Below are 20,670 nucleotides of genomic sequence, written 5' to 3' on the forward strand. Positions count from 1 at the left end.
CTCCTAGGCGCTACTGCAATACAAATAAATAATGAGGGTCTTTCAGCCCCATTTTTGTTTGGCAGGAAAGCAGTGATCCATTGCTGTATGGAAAACTTCAGTGTACTCAACTGTATGGGTTTCAGATTTGTATAAATTGCACATGTTCTTGGGTTTAGTATACAAGGCTTGGCTGTGCCATTTAGACACAGCCTTGCATTGGAGTTATGGCAGAGCCACACTGGCTCCTGAAGGCATATACCCTCCCCAAATCTCCCTGGCATGTATGGTGTGGGGGAGGGACTTCTCAGGCTGCAACAGCCCACATCATTTTAGTTATCTTCAGAGAGAATCCCAGGGCTTTTTGCAAGGGAGAACAAGATAAGCCATTTGGGTGAATAGGGGTCCCCAGGCGGGTTCATGAGCTCTCTACTTGTAAGAATGACCTCAATCCCTGTTTGAGGTTTTTGTAAGCATTGGCTCATGAATGAACTGAATCTCAGGTTGAGGTTTGGTGTGAATATTTGATAGAACCAAACGCGGGAAATCTGATTTGAACTGGTTCTCAGTTTAAAATTGTATACTTTCATTAGTCTCTCTGGCACATACAGGGCAAAAATGGTCCCGTTTCACGGCACCTCCTGGAGACAGTGTGTCAGTTTTTTTTTTCTGTGTGTTGGTATGTGATTACCCACTCATTTGCCCCTAGCTGATATGTTGATAGGAAAACCTGAATTACAGCTTTTGTTTTGTGACCCTATCCAGAAAAAAAGCAGTCCACATGCATATAGTGTTCAGAACAGTTGTCAAAGTGCAAAGGATACTTATAAACCAGTTTGCTTGACATTACTGATGCTGTAATTGGACTGTGCTTTTCCATAAACAAAGAACAAGCAAGACTCTTGCTGCTTTCAGATCAAAAACCATTTCTTCAATCAAGTCTACCAATAATAAAATATGAGAGATTCTGGGGCTGTCCGATTTGTTATATTTACATTTAGACTTTCTAGAGCACTCTGATACCATGGTGATAAGTGTAGTATAAATCTGTGGATACACAGAGTAATGATATACTTTCAGTCAAAATTATTTTTATTTCAGATTAAAGGAAAGCAAAAATAAACAAAAAAAATGGGGAGGCGTTGGAGAAAAATGAAGTTTCCCTGAGAGAACATGGTGGTGTAGTAGCAGCCATCCTCATCTGAAACTGCCTTTCATATTGAGGTCGTCACTGGTGACAGCAGAAAATTGAGGTGACTCTTTTGAAATGTAAAGATGAAGTACACAGAAAACAGTAGTTACACTTATGTCTTCATACGCATCATGTCAGCCTCTAAATCATCACCATCTACAAAGTCTGATTATTCCCAATCTATGGAGGCACTGCTAGTTTCTAATTGTTCTCAACAGGATCACCTTTTTCTTCACATTATCCCATCAGTTGGGGTTGGCGGCTCTCTTTCTTCCTTTCCAAGCATTTTTGTCAAGTGTGTCTTCCAAGAATGCACCAACCTTTCTCATGTCCTCCTTCTAGGTAATCTGCTTTGATCTGTTTGCTATCATTTATAATCACTGTAGCTTCAGGTGCTTTTCACTACTGTTGTGCTACCCTCATTCATGTCCATGATAGTCTGAATATATTTCTCTGTTATCAGTCTCCTCTAAATCCACAAACACTACATGCAATTCCTTGCATTTCTCCCTCTACCTCTCCTGCAATATTCAGGCTGCAAACACTGCATCCATTGTCTACCTTCCTGGCATAAAACCAAATTGGTTGTTGCTTACTTGATGGTATATCTGTTTCTGAAGTTTTTTCTTGATTCTTTCCAGCCACTTCGCCATGTGACTCATTCATTTAACAGGGGAGGAAGGAGTATGGAGAATTAAGTTGACAAAATTTGTCATCACCACTCCCTCATGATTTATATGCCTCTGTTGGTACACCATCTGTTCCTGCTACCTTCCCAGGTTTCATCTTCAGATCTATCTGAGTTTCCATCACAGTGGTAGGTCTTGTGAGGTTGTTGCTTGTGCATGCTTCCTTCCACGGTTTGTTCACACTCTCTTCACTGAGCAGTTTCTCAAGTTTTTGAGACAAGTTTTTGAGCTACATGGAGCTTCTACCTACAGGTTACACCCACAAGCATATGTGCCAAAACCTTACAGATGTTAGTTGCTCTTGCTTCTGAGATGGACATATTCTGACATACTCAACACAAATAGGAAGATTTTTGCCCCCGTTTTAATCAACGAACATAAGCTTGAGAGACTCTGGCCTAAATTCAACTAAGCAGAAAACCTCAACTTCACATAACTCATTTAAGCAGATGGTATTCTACTTACATGACTGAATGTATTCTTGATCAGAAAGTAACCATTATTGAAGACATCATTTTCAATTGTCAGTGATCTAAAGAAGGACCTTGTTCTTCACCCTGCTCAATGGGCCATGCTGGAACACCTGCTACATATTTTGTAATGCTGCCAAAGAAGTCAGTGCTATAAAGCATAATTAAATCCAGTTAAACCACACATCCTCTTACAGAAGGAAGAAAAAAATGTGAAGGAAAACCGTGACCTCTGCCAACTTATTTTTCATAGCAGAAATGGATGGAAATTTAATTTTCAGTCCTCCCCTACTCTCTTCCCTACATAGTTAACATTAAACATTAAGAAACTACTAATATTAGCAGTGATGAGGTGGCCTCTTGAATTCACTTTATACCAAGTCTGAGTAATCAGGATAAACTTTGAATAAGCGTAGAATCTCTGAGCTGCTTATCAAATAGAGGGATGGATCCTCACCTGGGATGTAAGTTCACATAATACCATTGAACTTAAAAGATTTTGTTGGTTTATACCAGCTAAGGATCTGGCCCCAACTACCATACCTTGGGGTTTGCCCCCATCATTACTACTTCCTTCATGTCTGTAGTTTTTCCTCTTTGTTTTGTCTGACAGAGAGACGATTGTGCTTGGAAAAGAACTAAATGCTCATGGCAAGGTGATACATATGATGTTATTACTAATATGAAAATGATAGTGAGTTTTATTCCCTTCTAGCCTCTTACAATAGGAGAATGAGATTGTTTAATGCCAGATCCGTACCATTAAGCTGACTTTAGCTTTTAATGAAGGCTCCTTTTGGAATAAAATTGAAAAGAAATTTAAAAAAGTTAACTTTGCACTGCAACAATGCTGTGGGGACAAAACACTTTTGGAATCCTATTGACTGTAAATAAAAAAAATACATATTTTTTCAGTAAAGAGCACATTTTGACATTGGTTCTTTGAAACCTTGCCTTCTCTAGTGTCCTCGCAGATGAACTACCATCAACTGATAGAATGCAAACTTTTTTCAAACATATCATCTTCATTCCTTCGTTGCTTTATTTGTCAATCGATTTGGAACAGGTTGAAAACAATTTAAATGTCACCAACTTTTTGTGTCTCTTTCTGAAAACCTTGAAAATTTGCTGTTAGTACAGATGGAATTTTTGTTTTTTAATTCTTTAAACAATCCCTTTGCCCTTCAGACAAAAGGTTTAAAATTCCATAGGTTTCCTTTCCTATCCACCTCCTCCCACCCCCAAACACTAAAAGTTAAGTTTTGCATTTGAACAAAGTCAAAAATAGGGAGTTATTGTTAACTGGCATAGTGACTGTGAAAGAAAAGTGTTCTCAAAGCTTAGAAGGCCCCCAAATTCCTTTTTCAAATCTGCAAACAGCTTAATTGAAAAGAAAATGAAATCATAATGAAGGAACTTTTTTGGGTGGGAGGATCTTCAGGAAAATAATTTTTTAGCCAAAATTTGTCTTTTGGAATTTACTATGTTTCTTTCATTGTTTGTCTGAATTTATAAAGGGGGGGAGGGAAAGAGGAGTCCTTATGGCACCTTAGACACACTTTAGAGACTAAAAAAAGCTTATGCCCAAATAAATTTGTTAGTCTCTAAGGTGCCACAAGGACTCCTCGGGTTTTTTGCTGATACAGACGAACACGGCTACCCCTCTGAAACCTGAATTTATTGAGCGAAGGTTAATCATGATCATACAGTATGTAGCTGGGTCCATTTAAATACAGATTTTCCCCAGAATATGTCATACAGAAGTATGTCTGTATATAATGATATAGTTAGATATGACACCTGTCACTTAAAGCTGTCTTAAAGAATTTTTTTCCCTGATTTCTTTTGGATTTTTATAGTCAACTTAGCTCAAAAGAGCCTTTAGGGTTTGGAAGTTTGCAAAGTCTATAGTTCCAATGTAAGTGCTGTTTGAACACTCCCATAATTTGCTTGCCTTAGCAGTGCCTTTCAGGGCTGACTAGTTCTATGGCAGTTTCCACGGTATGCATCCGATGAAGTGAGCTGTAGCTCACGAAAGCTCATGCTCAAATAAACTGGTTAGTCTCTAAGGTGCCACAAGTACTCCTTTTCTTTTTAGTTCTATCTAGATGTCCAGTTATTTTTATGGGCTCCATCGCAACAGTATTTAAGCACCTCACAAAAATTGTTGGCTTTTTCCCACAACTCCGTGCAAAGCAGGGAACTATTATCCATTTTACAGATTTGACACCAAGAATTAGACGGCTTTCCGAAGGTCACACAGGAAAGCTGTCAACAGGCCCAGGAATAGAAGAACATAGCTTTCCAGTGTGCCTTACTCACAAGAGCATTTTTTCTCCCCATTGATATCACAGATTCCTGGTTGAGAGAGAAGGTAGTAACTTGTGTGGTTTCATAAATTTTCCCTATTTCCTATATAGATGCCATTGTCCTCTATTGTGTGTGTGTGTTCATTTCTGCCTGGCAGGTCACAACAGAAGACTTCCAAAAAAAGCAAACTGGTTGGTTTGGCAGGCACTCTGATAATATCTCCAGTTAGAGACAAGCGCAGGAGTTCTGCAAACTGCTAAGAAAGGCCATCTTTGCAGCAGCGTAAGTCCTCAAGCTTCCTTTCCTACCTCTTCCAGAATTGAATTATTTCCTCCACAATATTTTGCACGAGAACTGAAGCTTGAGATTCATGCTTAAATCTCTTGTGTCAAAGTGTGAAGTACTATCTCTGGGTTTTGTCCATAATGTGTCCCTCCCCAACCTGACTTTATATAAGATGCATATATATGTGTATATATGTATGTCTTTTCAAGAAAGGCCCTGATTTGCAAGTAGAAGAAGGACCTTGAAAATAGGGAGTTAAAAGGCAAGAAGGAGTGAAGTAGGGAGGATAGCTGGTTCAAGGAATAACTCATGAGATAAGGGGAAATTTCTAAAAAAAAAAAAGTCCTCTGACCAATTGGGGTGACTCAGATGGTTTTGAATAAGAAAACATAAAGCTGCCTTAAAATGAGCCAAGATGGTCCTTCCCACCGCACACACCAGTGTTATCTCAAAATTTAGGGCCTGTGTGAACCCAGGTGCAAAAGACAAACTGTTGGTCAGCAAAAAGGAGGGGAGGAAAGGCCTTGGGGAAAAAGGAGGTTGTAAATTTTATATGCATTAAGACTGGAAATAAGGGTGAACTGCCTCAAATTGGATTTTAGCTGAAGTCCGTAACTGGCAATGACATCACTCAGTTATTAAAGGGTATAAAAAGGAAGCTGTTAAACGGTTCATTACTAATACCTGCGTTGCCATGTTGGAGCTGATCAATGTGGGTCTAAGCACCCCTGGGTTTATCCCATTTGTAAATATTTTGAGCAAATTCTTAAATGTTTTGTTGTTGTCTTGGATGTAGTGATTGCATATTTTTAGGTTGTGAGCTATGTTTAGAGTAACTGTATAAAATACCATTTGGCCTTTGGACTGAATAAACGAATTTATGGTTAAATTGGTGTTTCATGGTTTCCCATATCAATATTAATAATTGCCAATATTATTGATAATGCCAAAAAGCTCTCTCAAGTATTACAGTTGCACATGCAGATGAGGAGAATGCACATAAAGATGGTGAATTAGGTTCATTTGATTCACATGATTCATTTACATGTGCATTAACCTGCTTTTATGTGCACAGCAATGAGCCCAGCACAAGTGCAGGTATGCAACTGCATAACCAAAAAACCTATGTTAACAACTGGGGCCTCTCAACTGCCATGGTATTTTATTGTCAAATATACCTCCATCTTGCAGACCAAGTAATGTCAGTCTTTGAATTACTCTTTGCTTGGACTAAACTTTAATTTCCTTTTGCTCAGCCCTTTGCAGTAGTCAAATTAAAAATGTATTATTATTATTGGGGCAAGGGGTATATTTGGGAGGTAAGCTAACGGGCCAAATCCTTTATTCATGCTGAGTTGCACCTTACTGTGAGTCGTCCTCTGTCAGACTGATTAACTTTTGGAACAATTTACCAAGACTTGTGATGGCTTCTTCATCACTGACTATTTTAAAATAAAGATGGCATGTTTTCCTAAAAGATGTGATCTAGGAATTATTTGGCATAAGTTCAAGAGCCTCTATTATACAGGAGGGCAGGCTAGATAATCAAAATGGTTCCTTTCAGCCTTGAAATCTATGAATCTATGAAAACAGTCTTCAAATATATTAAGGGCTGTGATATGGAGGACAGTGATCAAATGTTCTTTATGTCCACTGACACTAGGAGAAGAAATAATGGCTTAGTCTGCAGCAAGGAATGTTTAAGTTAGATGTTCCCTAGAACCTGAGGGAACCTTTCTAACTACAAGGGTTGTTAAGTTCTGGAATAGAATTCCAAGGGAGTTTGTGGAGTCCCCATCATTGGAGGTTTTTAAGAACAGGTTGGACAAACACTTGTCAGAAATGGTGTAAATTTACTTGGTTCTGTCTCAGCACAGTGGGCTGGACTTGATGACCTCTCAAGGTCACTTCTAGCCTTAACATTTCTGTGGTTCTCCTGTTCCTCGTTCCCTGCAGCTTTTGCACAGGCTTCCAGGCTCTTCTTGGGAAGAGTCTACTAATGTACAAAGTCAGCAGGAAACAAGGAAGAAAAGCCAAGACAATGACAGTATGGTATCAAACAGATCTCAAGGAAGCACCATATAGTGATCCACAGACCACCAGTGGTCAGTGCATTAGAGTTTAAGAACCACTGCATTACAGTAGCTGTTCATGAGTCTAAAATTAGCTTGTCAAAGGTACTGTCAGCAGATATTTTTATTGTTGTTAAGGGGGCAAGCCAGGAAATTTCCCTCTCTAATCTATTAGTTCCCTGGCTATACATTTTCAATCATTTCTAGCCTTGGAAATAGATCTTCCTTTCCTCTCTCCCATCGGTTTCTTTTTTGTTTTGTTTGCATTATTACTTGATAACTGTATTAGAACACACTACTGACCAGTATTTTTGTTTACAGCCTTGAGACTTTTATTTGATTTTTCCACTCTACTTGTAAGGTTTTCACACAATAAATCACAGGTTGTTGCTCATCAGTATTAAGATCTGGGTGGGGTAGTATATATAACACTCCTCTACAGTATAGCTGTCCTCCACTACTGTACATCCCATTGTTATGTTAACATGCAATCCAATATATCCATTAAAGAAAGAAATTAACTAAAACGTATTTCAATATTTCAGCTTACAGCTGGATGAGAAACTGAATTAAACAATGTTGATAAAAATAAGATTTTGATTTTTTTAAACACAAATGTGTGAGTAACTAAAGCTGTGGTACTGAATGCTGAATAGTGCGTTCCCTGAATTCCACTATTATAGCTGCACTTTTGTTGATATTTGTCAGTTTGCACTTGTAAACTGCTCCTCCCCCCTTCTTAGCTTTACAAATATATTCAGAATTAAAAGCCACTGCCAGTTATTCTGTTCGTGCAGATGTTGGTTTATGTCTTGGCTCCGAGGACTGGAGGCTTTCCATTTTAGTACGAATATTGTGGTGCCATTTTTCATATATCTTTCTGTCAGTATTGTCATTTCAGATACTTAAGCCATACTGAAAATGAAAAGTACATAAAACTTTAGTAGGTTTGAGAAAGAGTTCATTGCTTTGTATAATAGGATGCCAATTAGAGCCATAATAGGTATAAAGGGGCAATCTCTTTTATGGGTTTTCATCACATCATTTAGTAATATTGTAACTGGTATAGAGAGCTGCAGTGGAGCTTTTAAAATGGGTTTCTCAAACAATGCATAGGTTTCCTTCAATACAATGTTGTTTTACCAGTCACAGGATGAGTTACTTTGTGCTGAGAAGACCTGCTTATGAGTTGTCACTGTATTGGAATGCTTATTAGTAACATGCAGCTTTTCCATTAAAATTCCATTGCAATTTAACTGGATTCATTTTACAAACAATCAATTTTTCAATAGAATTTCACAGGGGGAAAAAAAGCGGTGGGTAACAGTTGCCAGCAACGTTGCGTCCTCAGTCTGGTACTGCATCCCCTCCCTCTAGAAAATGCCTGCCTCTCTTTCTGCCAAAGCTATCAAAATGGGTACATGTGAATGGATTGCATGCTATATATTTTAACCATGAAATGTAATAAGATATACATTTGAAGTCTTTTGTATTTTGAAATATGAGTGAAGTATGAAGAACATCAGTTTATATGAATTTCACTAATTATAGCTACATCAGCACTAGAAGGCCTATCCTAGGATTAGGGAAAGAATAAGAATACCTATCAAGGGACTAATTTTGCAACCTTTACTCATGGTGAGTTGTACTTAGACTTCAGTAGTTCCATATCTCTGGACTGAGGGTCTGAATCCCACTCAAGTAAGCATTTAACAAGATGATTAATTCTATCCATATTCAGCAAAATATTTAGGTATGTGCTGTGCTCTTAAACACACATAAATCCCATTGAAAACAATCAAACTTAAGCACATGTTTAATTTTAGGCATGAGTTTAAGTGCTTAGTCAAGGCCTCATTGAACTCAGTGGATACATCTACACTGTGCTGATAAACTTGTGGCACCAAGTCTCAGGCTCTGGCTTGCAGTGCTCAGACTGCTGGGCAATAAAATTGCAATGTAGACATTCTGGCTCAGGCTGGAGCCCAGGCTCTGAGACCCTCCCCCTTGCAGGACCTCAGGGCCTGGACTCCAGTCTGAGCCTAAACCTCTACACTGTAATTTTATAGCCTTGCAGCTCAGGCCCCATGACCCTGAGTCAGCTGATCTGGACCAGCTACAGCCATGCTGTGGGTCTTTTCTTGAAGTGTAGACATACCCAGTGAGACTATTTGGCATGAGAGATGGAATCAGGTCCTAAATTTGGAAATCCTAAACATGAACATATTATACACTAAATAATATAATTAATATTATGAGTTATTTAACTCCTTTACTCAAGGGTAATGCAATAAAAATTACTTGAGGCTTCCCTTATTAGGTGGCTTTACATTTATGCAAAAGGATTATTCTTGTTCTGTGGGAAGTGACAAGCCACGGTTTCAATCCATGTTAAACATACTGTTTCTTGTTATCTCATTCAGTGTCTACTACTGCACTGCTCGCACGCGCGCGCGCTCTCTCAAACAAGAAAAGGAATACTTTATCTGACCAAAGGATTCAGGGACTCATGAGTCATAGATACTAAATGAGAATTATTTTCTACATAAAATGTTTGAGGGCTATGAAGGCTGTGCTACGAAAAAGTGAAATGTCAAGAAGGCACTCCCATTACTGCTTTCCATTCCACCTGACCTTTCACACTTGTTTTGTGTGTTTTTGGTATCCTTTCATCAAATAAACATGTTTTCTTAGTTTCAGATAAAGAGCAAATATACAAATGTGCTCCTCTTGTTCTACACCATTTTGCTCTCAAAAGAATGTTTGGGGTTTTTTACTAGATCAGTCACTAAGTAGTTCTCAGTGCTTACAAATGAGTGCCATCCAAGTTCATTGTTACTTTAAAGCTATATGCTTTAAATTCATGATGTGGCTCCAGATTCTCTCTAAGGGGTGTCTGATTGTTATAGGTGAAAACTATAGACCATCGTTCATTTCCTTGACAACTTATAGCTCAAACCCCCCTATTTTCAGTCAGTCTCCCCTCAGGATGTAAGTATCTCATACTGAAGTCAATGAGAGTTACTTGTCCTCTGTGGCACGGAATAGGGCTTCAGGAGTTTTAATTTGCTTGTCTGCATTATTTCAGTCTATTCTAAAACTGAATATTGCCATATACGTACAGTGAGATTCTTCATTAAAACCAGGGTTGACATTTTAACTCTGGGCATATATAGAGCCATGATATGCTGAAAAAAGTTAATCTAACAATACATGATTTTATCTTTCTGCAGTCTAATGCTTTAGAGGACACTTCCATTAATTTTCAGCTATCATACAATAAACTCTATTAAAATAATGGCCATTTTTATATGGACACAAACAATTAGATGCATTCCATAGTAGGGTTCAATGGCAGAGACTGTAATTTTATTGAAACCCTTAACTATTCCCCTTCTCTCCGCCCCCAAGCTATCCAGCAGGGCTGTCCCAGTGCAGATAATTATCAATTGGGCACAAAGATTCTGGACTCTACAAATTTGAGGGCAGGATAAGGACAATGGCCACTCTACATCCTTAGGCCTGTTCAGGGACCCTTTTCCCCTTCTCCACGTAGGAAGTAGGAGAAATTAGATAAGGGAAGCCACAGTCCATGTAAGATATAGATGCAAACCCTTTCATGGGCTCGGGGTCCATGGCTAACAGTCCATTGAGTTGCAAGGAACTCACATTGGACCTTTTCTAACCAATCAACTGGACTGGAACTCACTGAAATTACAACAGTGTAATTTAAATGCCAAAAACTGGATCCTAGAGATGCTGGATGGGCTGAGGGGTTTGGAATGTGGAGAGGGGGATCAGGGCTGGGGCAAGGGATTAGAGTGTGGGATGGGGTTAGGGCTTCAGCTGGGGGTGTGGGTTCTGGGTTGGGGCCGGTGATGAGGGGTTTGGAGTGTGGGAGGAGGCTCTATGCTGGGGCAGGGGCTTGGGATATGGGAGGGGGTACAAGCTCTGGGGTGGGGCCAGGTATGAGGGATTTGGGTTGCAGGAGGGGCTCCGGGATGGGACTGTGGAGTTTGGAGTGTGGGAGGGCTTAGGGCTGGGGAAGGGGGTTGGGTTGTGGTAGCGGGGTGCTGGCTCCAAGAGGGAGTTTGGGTGCAGGAGGGGGTTCTGACTTTGTCAGGGTTGGGAGGAGGTTTGGGGTGCAGGCTCTGGGTGGTGCTGACCTTGGGCAGCCCCGGCATCTCCCGAGGATGGAAGAAGTCTGTGCGGCTCCCGGGAAGCAGTGGAATGTTCCTCCGCCTCCTAGGTGGAGAGGTGGTCAGGGGGCTCCACGCACTGCCCCTGCCCACAGGTGCCACCCCCACAGCTCCCATTGGCCGCGGTTCCCAGCCAATGGGAGGTGTGGAGACGGCAGTTGGGGCGGCGCCTGCGGGTGGGGGCAGAATAGGGAGCGCCCTTCCACGTAGGAGTCTAGGGGTGCTGCCTGACCCACTGGTGCTGGGACCAACCGGACTTCTAGCAGCTGTGCTGACCGGAGCCACCAGGGTCCCTTTTGACTGGATATTCCAGTCAAAAACTAGATGCCCCTAGTAAGGGCGGGGCTGGAACAGTGCCAAACTGGAGACTTGCCTTCATAAAGCAAAAGATCTCAAAATGGCTACTGCTACCAGTAAGAGCTAGCGGAAGCTACCTTCTCCTAATCCCCCCCTTCACCTATCCTGGCAAGTGAGAACCTGTCAACCAGCTCCCCCTGACTCCTCCATCCAATGGCAGCAAGGATACCCCTCCTCCCTCTGAACGTGTGTGGAGGGAATGAACAAGAAATGAGCAGCTCCCTCCTCCACCCCCATTCACTCAGGTTTCAGGGAGGAGGAGAAACCAGAAAGAGAACATGTAGCACTGCCTCATCCATACCTGTTAGGTGATCTCTGCTTCAATCCTCCAACCCATGAGATTGGGGGAGAGGTCTTTATTGCCTCCAGACATGTCAAACTCACAGCCCGGCTAGCAAGGTGAGTATGTGTCACATATATGTAACTTAAAGTTTACTCATTAGGATAACCTTATGATATAAATACTCCATTTTCACAGAGGTCCTGGGGGAGACAACAGTTTTATAACTTTGTTCCAGTGTACCTAAGTACAACAAAAACAAGATAATGCAGAGCACACAAACTAAAATTACATAAGCTGAAAAGACATAATTTCAGTCTGTTTTACATGGAGTTTCAATTGAGAATAAGAGTTTCTTAAAACCACACGATGTATGCTTTCAGCTATTTAGAATTTACAACTCAAAACAATTAATTTTAAAGTAGGATGTCCTGGGATATGCATGGGTTGGAAAATAATGACTAACTCCCGAATATCTTGATTTTGCAAGTTTAATGGTGGTATCACTCTGTTTTTAAGAAGCATCTTGAACTAAATGTGATAGATAGTCTGGACAAGTTCCCCATAATCCTAAAAAGTAATTTGAACAAAATCTTAAGGTTTTTCAGATATATTTGGTAAGTGCTGATGTGCTCAGCACATACAATGCACACTGCAGTTGGTCCCTGCCCTGAGGACTTTACAATCTAAAAGGGATTAGATAGAATAGACAGGCACATCAGGAAGGCCTGTGAAATGAGTGAAACTTAATATTTGTTGTTTTGTTTCACTTCTTCAGGGTAGCACAGAAAAGTCTGTAGCAGCGATATGAATGGAATGTGAGTGGTGTCTTTGCAGATTGGGATAGGGAGGACATTCTCTTCAGAGATGATATGGAAGAGGTATGGAAAGGTTGCAGGAGAAATGGATACATGGAGCGATGAGTGGATTTTTAAATTATAAATTTGGTCATAATACTAAAGAATTTAACCAAAAACAAAAATCAGCTTGGGTGTACATTAAACACTGATTTCTAGCATTCTCTGATAGCCCTAGATTAAGGAAATCAGTTTCCCTGAGCTCTCCTGTGAACTCAGGGCTTGTAAAAAGTTTTGAAAACTTTTCTTAGGGGTAATTATTTATGCACCTATTAAGTGGCCTTAATTTTTTAAGGAGTAAGGTGCCATCTCACTGTTGTCTTTATCTTCATTGACTTCAGTTTTTGCATATCTCTTCTGTCTCTGTGACTTTGCTACCTGCTCAAGAGAGTAAGCCAATGGGGCTTTGGAGAAATGATAGCTCTGGGGGTAAAGGAAGAGGAATAGAAACCTGGACATTTTCTTCCTAGTACCTTTTTTTTGCAACAGAGAAGAAAGCAGAAAGGGAGATATAACAGAGCAGAGTTTGGTAACTGAATATGTGTCCGGAGGTGTATTATTTGAGTATATCTTCAAATAGGGTTGGCAACCCTACAGGATTGGCCTAGAGTCTCCAGGAAATAAAGATTAATCTTTACTTAAAGACTGTCATGTGATATCTCCAGGAATACATCCAACCAAAATTGGCAACCCTATCTTCAAATAGCCTAAAAATCTACTATTGCTGGAGTAGAAAGTAAATTGGAAGATTTAGAGGCACAAACTAAACTGGTTACTGTTTTTTTGTTTTTGTTTTGTTTTTGTTTTAAGACGAGTAAGAGGTGGAAAAAGTGCACTGATGAAGAATTCCTGTTAGCAGTGAAAAGCTGAAATGATAGAGAATGCAATTAACACCCCTCCACCGCCACCCCGGCCTCCATCCTGGAATTTAGGACAGGCTTCTGGTCTAGAAGGTTAAGATCTGAAGGGCATATAACCATTCTCTTCTGTCTCTGTTTCAAAAGAGAAATTTGATCCTCCCCTGTTGCCTGGAAAGAAAATGAAACCTTTTAGATTCTGATTTCTTAACAAATGTCCAGGTCATGCTATATGAGAGGGAGAAAAGAAATTTGACAGGCTTTCTGGGACATTAATTACAACTTTGTTTCAGAACAGATAGTGACATAGTGTTAACTACTGTGAACAAAAAGAAAACACTATAATTATAAGCAAATGCACTTTAGCTAAGAGTAGTGTGTCAAGTTTAATTTAATCTTGCTGTTTTAGTTCGTGTTAATAACTGAATTTTCTAAGGTTTCAGAGTAGCAGCTGTGTTAGTCTGTATTTGCAAAAAGAAAAGGAGGACTTGTGGCACCTTAGCTCACTAAAGCTTATGCTCACATAAATTGGTTAGTCTCTAAGGTACCACTAGTACTCCTTTTCTTTTTGTGAATTTTCTAAGTTACATATCCACCTGTTCTGATAGATGGTAAATAATATGATGGCACAGACCATACCATTTTAGAATCCACTCCTATAAATACAACAAAACACGTTGCTGCACAATTTTAGAGCCCGATTCTGCAATTCACCACAGCTCCATGCAGATGCATCATTGATCAGTTCACACAGGCAGATGAACAAGACATGCTGGATTTAAATCAGCAGGCCACCACTTTACTTATTTAACACTGTGCCCCATAATCTGCTATTACATACCGGGCAATTAACTGGGTCCAGTGCAGTGTCAGGACTCATACCTTACAACCAGGCCTTTCTAGACACACCCTTGGGACTCAGCTCCCTTTTGAATCCTTTCCACCTCCCCCCATGTGGAGGGGTGGAAGCTCAGGATACCAAGGGAGGATCTCAGTCAGCAAAGACTTCAGATCTCGCTCCTTTTATTCCTGTATGTAAAAGCACCACCAGCAAAATCCAAGATCCCATTTAACTTTGGGGGCAGGTTCCTTTTATTCTTATTCATCCTGGACATCAGCGGCAAGTTGTGACAAGCTAAGAAGTCTTTTTTTTTTTCTTTCTTTTTCTAGTATTACATTTGAACTCTTACTGCTGTCACGTAAGGTGTACCACCATGGTGCTGAAAAGAAGGCAGAAAAACCTACCCAAATTCTTGCCAGTTCAGTCCAGTGGAAAAATTCCTTTCTGATTCTAAAATGGCTGATCAGTCATCATTCTAACTAAAACAGCAGCAACACTATACATTCATGCACACTCTCTCATGTCTGCCTCCTTTCATCCGAGCACTGGATTCACCCCTGCAGTCCGTTCATAATTTCCTCCCCGATTGATTTGGAGAGAAAGGTATCATGTCTGCATACAGTGAATTGCCAGATCAGGGCCTTGTGTTTTATAGTGTCCTTGCTTTCTGAAAGTGTCATCTTGGCAGATCTGATTTGTGGGTCTGATTTTTCTCTCTACAATTTTCATATCTTAACAAATGAAAAGAATTTAAAGCACAATACTCAGTAGTTTGCGTTTCAGTTCTCATAAGAATAAGGAATTAACTTGAGTTTGAGTTAAGCATAGTTTGGTGTTTTCTTTACACAGTGCAAACTTTCCCATAAATGTAAACATGGGCACCTGAATCAGGACCAGGTTTTGGCATAGGCACAATTGGCATGCGTTTTAAGGCTCAGCTTCCCAGAGTCATGTGATGAAATCAGAATCTCCGATTTCTTTTCCCTGGGTTGTAAAGAAAAGCTTGAAAATGTGAAACAAATGTAACCCAATTTAGTGATTTGTCTGAGTCTGCAGACAGTGTCTACTGGAAGGAAAAGCAGCAGTCATTGGAACGAAGGAGAGGAAGCAGCCAGACTTGATTGATACCTTCCATCTGATCAGCCCAAACCCAGTACTGCTTGGTGTGAGAAGGGAGAATTGCTGCTCTTCCCATCATTGCTGGTGCAAGGTGGCACCAGTGGGAGGAGGTTAGAATTGCAAGTTGAGAGGGGAACCTCCAGCAGCCACTGCTGCCTCCTGTGAGCAGGAGGGGAAAGAACAACTGCTGGTTCATTGAGAGGCATTGCACTTAATCATTGTTTGTGAAATGGTTTAATTCTGAAACCCTAGAGCACAGAGCAATCTTCCTATTCATATAGAAATAAGACTTTGGCATTGAAATGGTTTAGGAATGTCAAATACTTTCTGGACTGGCATTTACCTTAAGTTGAATGTAATGTGCAATACTCTTATTTTGTTAATTCTTTTCACTTGTCTCCACTTTAAAAACAAACAGATATTTGGCCGTTAACTCAGAGGTGGATTAGGGGTTTGTGGGGCCCTGGGCCAGCACAAGTGGAGGCCCCTTCCCATCCCTTCCGCCTGCAGCCCCCTCCCCCCCATCCCACCAGTGCTCCTGCCAGGGAAATGCGGTCAGGGTGTGGGGGCTTGCCAGGCGAATGGAGCAGGGAAAGCTCTGCACCTCAATCCCCCGTTCCCCCATCAGGAGTGCCAGGTAGGCGGAGCAGGTGGGGGCATAGGTGCACCTATTTTTCCAGGGGGGACCCAATTGCCTGGGGCCCCTGTGCATGGACATGGACTATCCTACCCAAAACAAATGCTGAACATTTTGCAAACTGGTGGGTGTAAGACAAACTCTGCTTCAAAGTTAGTGCTTCTTTCAGAAAAGTGACAGATTAAAATGTAGCCAACATTAGAAACTTGTACTGAGAAAACCCAGCTAAAAATGACCACGTGTCCCTTTTTTTCATCAGCACACTTTAATGATAAACACATTTCAGTTGCAAATGTATTCAGCATAGAATGTTTTATTTTTATCTACTGCATTGGGAATGGATACTGATGCAATGGTTTTATTTTATTGAAGATACAAAATATAATGTTTAAGCTCATTAACCTGTAATGTAAAGCTTAGATATTAGAACAGACATAGACAAATATATTCAGTCACGATAATGGAGCTTGTGGACCAATGCAAGCACTTTCTGCTGTATATTAATGTAGTGTGTTGCATATTGTGAAACAGCAAATAAGTAAATAAATTCTAAAGATTCATGAGAAGACTGAACTGTCAAATCCAATTTTTAACTAAAAATTGTCTCTCTTTTTAGGAAAATGTATATACAAATGTGGTGTAGCAGCTCATACAATTATTGCTTAAGCATCTTTGGAAGCTGCATATCTATATTATAACTCAAAGTTTAGTATGTATCCCTTTTCTTCTTGGTATAGACTTTTCTATAACACTTCTGTTAGTTAAAAGAAAACGGGAGTGTAAAGCGAAGCCACAGACACATGATTAAATCTATAGATTCAGCTGTAACTGTAATAGAAATAAATACTGTTACTAGCAATAGTAAACATCTGATTCATCTAAGCATGATAGATCGTAAGATGCTGGTGTTCAATGGAGTTTTTTGGGAAGCAGAATAATGGTGGAATACAAGTGTGAGGTGGAGGACTGTATTTTTATAAATAAATCTTACAGTAGTGGATTTTACAGTGCGTTTGTGGAATTGTGATTATTTAAATCCTTTCCTTAGTAAAATGTGGTATTTTTAACGTCTCATCTGATGTATCTTAAATTCAGTATGGACAATCTTTTTGTCCATACTAAATTTAAGATATATCACCTGGTCCTGACTGGGAACTTTGTGCTGTAGTACCCGTAATAAAGTCTGAAAGTTCAATGAAAGTTCTGCAGTTTGGTGGCTGAATCAAAAAATGGGGGGATTCCGTTTGGATCAACCCAAAATAAAATTTTAAAAAATGGTGAAATTAAAAAATGTTTCATTATGTTCAACTCAAAGCTATGTGCTTTGTTTAGTTTTTGAGGGATTTTTACTTCTGTCAAGTGAAATGAAAATAATTTCAAATTGAAAAATCAAAATGATTTGTTTCAAAAACGTTGTAACAAAACACTTCAACTTTTTTAGAATGTTTTGGATGAAACAACTTTCTGAATTAAAAAATAAAATAAAATGACCCAGCTTTAATTGTATACAATTTCTTAGACATTGATCCTGCAATTCTTAGTGTGCGGGCAGATGATGAAGTCAGTGGGGCTTTGCATGGATGCAGCACTTCACCTGCCTGATGTTTAGTTGAAGGATCAGAACCTTGTTGTTTCATGGACTGCATTTTTGTTTTCAATGTGTTTGTAGAGTGCCTAGTACAATCAGCTCCCAGTCCCAGTTAGGGCCTAGATGCTACTCTAAATAGTAAAAAGGAACATATCTGGTTGTGTTGGAATCTTAAGGTGATACATACGTTATCACACTACCTTAGTAAATTTACTAGAACTTGTTCTGAGAGATTTTACAGGTGAGATGGTGAAATGTTGGCAAAAGGCAGAAAATGTCAGTGAAAGATAAGCATATACAAACAACAACCAGTTTAATATTAATTGTTGGAGATTTCAGGTGCTGCTTTATTGCATCTCTTTACTGTTGGAACATCCCAGTGCACACTCCCTAGTTTGTTTTGAGACCAAACAAGAGGACCCCTAAGCATTGGTGCTGTGATTCAAACACACTCCTATTTTCTAGCTAATGAGAAAAGACCAGCACACTGACAGAGAACCCCAATAAAAGAAAATTAAATTTATAGCACTCTTTCCCATTCTTTAGCGTGGGTCAAATATCCAGTAGAAAAGAAAAAAAAATCACATAAAATGGAAATATACAGAAACCACATTAGCTTTTTGATTCCCGTTAGCTTTTTGTAATGTTCATGTTAATGGGAAGCTTTATTGCCAGGAAATGATCAGGATATACAAAGTGAGAATTGCAACAAATTATTCTCTGAAATTTTAGAAATTTGTATATGTCTCTTGGATTTGAAATCCTCAGGAGCTATGTCAGGAACTCCTAGGCACTGCACAAAACCAAGCTGCTTTCATAATTCTTCTTACGTCTTTAGGCTACACCATTTTCTTTCTTCTCCATTCCATCTCTGGAGGACTCCGTTCCAGTCACTCTGTTTTGTCATACTGTCTGGCTCATTTGAGGGTAACTCAGTCATCCAAGTGCTCCAGAATATTATATCAGTAGGTGCAGGGCAACCTTCTCAGTTACTGTTCATGGGGACCGCTGTTAGTTTTCTCCCATTTAGGTGCAGTTTTCACTTTCATGCCCTACCATTAAAATTCATTTTTGGATAATGCTACTGTTCCCCTCCATTTTAACACTGTTACTTTGACTCAAGTCCTATATTCAATCTAGCCCTTATAAGGATAGTTATCTAATCATTTAACTTCTATTTTAATCTTTATCTAACATGTTTTAGGCAAATATTTTAGTATCTAAGCAATTCATAGCTAAAGTCCATCATACTGTCTGTGGTGACCTAATTTAGTATAATCTACTGTTACCTCCCCAGGAACATGTGTATGCCTTCCCCTCATCCTCCTTCTGTTGTTTGTGTGATTTGGTGTGGGAAACAACTATGCTTTAGACCAGTGGTTCTCAACCAGCAGTACGTCTACTCCTGGGGGTATGCAGAGGTTCTCCAGGGAGTACGTCAACTCATCTAGGTCAGTGTTTCTCAACCTGGGGGTTGGGGGATGGGTTGGGGGGAGGTTACAGTTGCAGGATTGGCATTAGGGAGTGGCAAGCAGGGCTATTGCCTGGGGCTCAATGCCACAGGGGGCCTATGACGCTAAGTTACATGCTTCAGCCCCAGGCAGTTAGCCTTGGGCTTCAGACTTCTGACGGGGTTACAGTAGTCTCGAAAGGTTGAGAACCACTGCTTCATATTGTCAGCTTCTTGAAGCTGTTCAGTTTTAAGCCTAAATCGTGCCCTATGGATCTCTGCATAGAGAGAGCCTTCTATGTGGGCTTTCCCTTCCTGTGCAAAGGGCAGGTAGTGCGGCTCATCCATCCTTTGTGGCCCAGGATCTGTGAAAGGGAATGTGGTAAGAACAGGCAGTGAGAGACATGCATGATTCCTTGTAACCAATCTGCTCATCAGTTTACTGGCAAGCAGCCAGGGGAGAGCTGCAGGAGGTCATTAAAGGGGGTCTGGATGCAGGGCATCCATGCAGATCTTCCTGGTCTTCTGTAACTCTTCTGAGATCACTCAGTTCTGTAGGCCAAACTCTATGCTGCTGCTCTGGGGAGAGGGCACAGAAATGCTTGGTCCTCTGGCCAGGTCACTATATTCTTTCTGGGGTGTCAGCTACTGGATAAATTGTCTCAGGCGGTCTTCACCTCCACTGCCCTATCTGTGCCACTTCCCCAGTGGCTGATAGGGGGAACCCCGGCCTGTGCACTACTCCAGGTTGCAGTACACGGAGCCTCTATCCAGCAACCTCAGCCTGCTCACTCATGGACCTCATTGCTGTTTCCTTGTGTTCCTTCCTATTTCCTTTCCTACCTTCTGGCCTGTCCTTGGGCTACCTGTGGAGCTTCCTCTGCTCCCCATGGCTACCTCACCACTTTCTAGTTCTTGCCAGAGTCTGTCTCCCAAGGCAGGATCTCAGGACTTACTGCCCCTTGTCTGTTGCCATCTCCCCTCCTCTCTAGGGAGAAATTGCAAAGTTCCTCCCAGCAGCCCCCTTCTCCTCTCAGCATCTTGGCTTTATACAAACCTAGTCTGCTCTTGCCCAGCTGGGCTTCACCTTCATTCATGGGTTACTTAAGCCAGTGGTTCTCAACCAGGGGAATGTGTACCCCTGGGGGTATTCAGAGGTCTTCCAGGGGATACATCAACTGATCTAGATATTTGCCTAGTTTGAAAACAGTCTACATAAAAAGCACTAGTGAAGTCAGTACAAACTAAAATTTCATAGACAATGATTTGTTTATACTGCTCTGTATATTATACACTGAAATGTAAGTACAAGATTTATAATCCAATTGATTTTATAATTATATGGTAAACAATGAGAAAGTAAGAATTTTTGCAGTAACAGTGTGCTGTGAGACCTGTATTTTTGTCTAATCTTGTACGTTTTTAAGTGAGGTAAAACTTGGGGGCGGGCAAGACAAATCACTCTTGAAAGAGGTACAGTAGTCTGGA

The sequence above is a fragment of the Caretta caretta genome, chromosome 8 (genome assembly GCF_965140235.1).
Source record: "Caretta caretta isolate rCarCar2 chromosome 8, rCarCar1.hap1, whole genome shotgun sequence".
NCBI lineage: Eukaryota > Metazoa > Chordata > Testudines > Cheloniidae > Caretta > Caretta caretta.